The 2,996-nt window shown below is 47.5% G+C and overlaps 1 protein-coding gene across 6 annotated transcripts in view; it reads left to right on the top strand.

The window, feature by feature from the left end:
* Positions 1–816: 816 nt before the first annotated feature.
* CEP250 (centrosomal protein 250) overlaps positions 817–2,996 on the top strand; it is a 51,960-nt gene continuing 49,780 nt past the window's right edge. For 4 of the 6 annotated variants that reach the window (XM_045528726.1, XM_045528725.1, XM_045528720.1 and 1 more), the window contains exon 1: positions 817–903. The gene's annotated coding sequence lies outside the window, so the exon portion shown is untranslated. Of the gene's footprint in view, positions 904–2,337; positions 2,391–2,996 lie in introns of those variants that run through there. The other 2 variants (XM_045528721.1, XM_045528722.1) reach the window with 2 other exon arrangements.

Below are 2,996 nucleotides of genomic sequence, written 5' to 3'. Positions count from 1 at the left end.
GGAATCTGAGAGTCTTCAATTAAGAAGTTCTCCCCCCCCCCCTTTTTTTTTAATCCCTACCAAAAATTGAGAACCACTGAGTGAGGGAGGCAGGTAAATGGAATTTACAATTTATATAAAGTGAATTGGTAATTTATGCACAATGTTATGGGATTAATGCCTGGGTCATACAGGGGAGAAAAAATCCTCTAGAAGTCAGGCTTAAACAGAAAATTAGACAAACCCCAGCTCCCTGGACGGATGTAGAACAGGCAAACGTAACACACTGGGCAAAGACATGTAGACGAAACCGACCGCTGAGCGTTCCAAACGACACCAAGTAACTCTGCTGTAAGTGTTGTATTGCCTGAAGCTGATTTGAGTTTATGGGTCCAAACGTCAAAAAGCCCCAGCACTGGACTCCCTGCAGGTTTTACCGCTACCCAGTAACCGGTTCCCTTGTTTACCACGCAGTTGTAATTGTACGCAGGGCCGTAGGTAAGGCAGTGCGCAGGCGCACTTAGAACCCGCTGACTTTTACACACGCGCAACATGTAACTCTGAAGCTCAAAAATGAGATGATCGAGGGCAAGTTTTTTCCCAAACCTCCCTTACTCGAATCCAGACGTTCTGACTGTCCTCATTTCTGGCGATGGATTTTACGTCTCAATATAACCCCCCCTTTCCTTCTGGGCCTCTTTAGTAAATCGTCTGCCAATACCCAACATGGCGGGAGGCCCCTTTCCCGGCGCAGTCTACCCATAGGCGCCCTTCTCGGCGGGGCAGGAGGGCGGAAGTTGGGGGGGCGGGGTCTGGGCCTCAGCGGGGCGGTGGGTCCCCGCCCCCGCCGGGCCTTAGCCGCGGCCCCGGCTGCTCCCGCGCTGAGGAACACGCCGGGAATCTGCAGGAGCCGAGCGTGGTGAGGTGGGGCCTCAGGGGCAGGCGGGAGGTGCCGGGTTTAACGGTCCGAGGCCCGGAGACCCGCCCGCCTAGGGTGTCTGAGGGAATCCCGTTCGGGCAGCGGCCTCCCGTTACCTCGGAGCTACCTGAGGCCCAGAGAGGGGCTGGTACTCGTCCTGGGGCAGCCGGCCGGCCTGCCTCGGCTTCCTGCAGCCGCCACCGCTCTGGGCTCCAGCCGGCGCAGAAAGAGAACTTCCCGGCCCTCGTATCCTACAGCCTACAATCCCGGGTGGTTAAGTCACTACACTTTCCCGCCCATCTCGCTCCCTCGCTCCGGACCTTTGCAGCTCCCTGTGCCCTGGCGGCTTTGCACGGGATCTGTCCGAAAGCCCAGTGCCTCCCGCGCCCGACTCTGGAACTCTCATTCTTTGGGACCCAACTCAAATACCGCTACTCAGCGGCGCTTTCCAGGCGCAGCTACATTTGCTTCTCGGTTTTTGCACTCATTGCACCGAATTACTTCTCCTGCCCCTTTTTGACACCATGGGTTCGTTCGTTAGACGTTATGCCTTACCCTTTTCCTCTCTATATTCCAGAGTCTAGCACCTGATGATAATAGTAATAACTAATGTTTACAGAATAGTCGCAAAGTGTCAGGTGCTGCTAAATATGTTACATGTAAAGGCCCATTTAATCCTCACGGCAATTTTATGAAGTGGGTTCTATATCTTCACATTTTACACATGAAGAAACCGAGGCACTCATAGATCAAGTAATTTGCCTGGAGTCCCATAGCTAATAAGTGGGTGGAGCTAGCAAACTGCCCCCAGGACATGTGATAACTTCCCTCCATTGCCTTTGGGTTTGGTGAACATCTGTTGAATTGATCTTTACATTAGCCCCATGCTTTATAGAGGCTGGGATTATGATACACAATTTACTGAGAAGGCTGAGAAGGGACAGTTGATGTCCCCAAATTTATAGAATGAGTTCATAACAAAACCAAGGCTAGAACCTGGGTTGTCCTACTGGTGTGCCCTCTGTTCCTTCAGTCACATTCTACCTTTCTTTGCTCCTTTTCCATCAGAAAACTGCAGACCTAGGTGTCATTATTTCTCATCCTTTAGGAAGTGCCCCTCACAGAGCTGTGATTTCATAGTTTGTACTTTAGGAGGCAGCTAATGCAATGGAGAGAGCATAGAATTTGGAATCAGATTGGGGTTCAATCTTTGCTCTACCACCAACCAGCTATATCCCTTCCATTTTTTGAGACTTAGTTTTCTTGTCTGTAAAATGAGGGCAATAATCTTATCTCAAAGAGTTTTAATGAAGATTGTGATTGTTGTGAGAGAGTACAGTACTGTACAAATTGTACATGACCTGGTTTTTGCTTTTTAGATGGCTATAAAACTGTCAAGATTCTGCAAGACCATTGGTGATAATGTGGATCATGTTACCTAATGTCCTTGTATTGTCAGTGAAATTTTTAATGGATACCTGTTATATACCAGGTACTGTTTTAGGAGCTGGAAATACAGCATTCAATGAAACAATGTTTTTGCACTTGTGGAATTTACATTTTGGTAGGTGTATTATGCATAGTAATTAGGGACAGAAAAAGCATGGTAAGGTAAGTAGAAATACCAGTGTGTGGAGAGGAGTGACAGTATTTTATATTGGGTGGTTAGGGAATAATTTACTGGGAAGTTGACATTTGAACAGAGACTTGAAGGTGGTAAGGAAACACATCATGAAGATAACTGCAGAAAGAGGCCTTGAGATTGGTGTGTTCCAAACTGGCATAGCAAGGAGGGCAGTGTGCTGAAGAGATTTGAGCAAAGGGCAGAGGAGTAGGAAATGATATTAAAACAATTAGGGGCTAGGGTTGAATAATGAGGATCCTGTAGGCCATTACAAGGATTTTGGTTTTTACTCTGAGTAGCCATTGAAGGATTCTGAGTGGCGTGATCTGTTTTATGTTTTAAAAGGATCACTGTGACTACTCAGTAGAAAAAATAAAATTTAGAAAGCATCACTGCCATCGAGGAAGCTTTTGTAGTAATGCAGGTGCATTAATTATCTATTGCTGTGCAAGAAATTACCCCCAAGTTGAGCAG

The sequence above is a fragment of the Lemur catta genome, chromosome 17 (genome assembly GCF_020740605.2).
Source record: "Lemur catta isolate mLemCat1 chromosome 17, mLemCat1.pri, whole genome shotgun sequence".
In the NCBI taxonomy this organism is placed as follows: domain Eukaryota; kingdom Metazoa; phylum Chordata; class Mammalia; order Primates; family Lemuridae; genus Lemur; species Lemur catta.
This window is presented reverse-complemented; position numbering and strand designations above follow the sequence as displayed.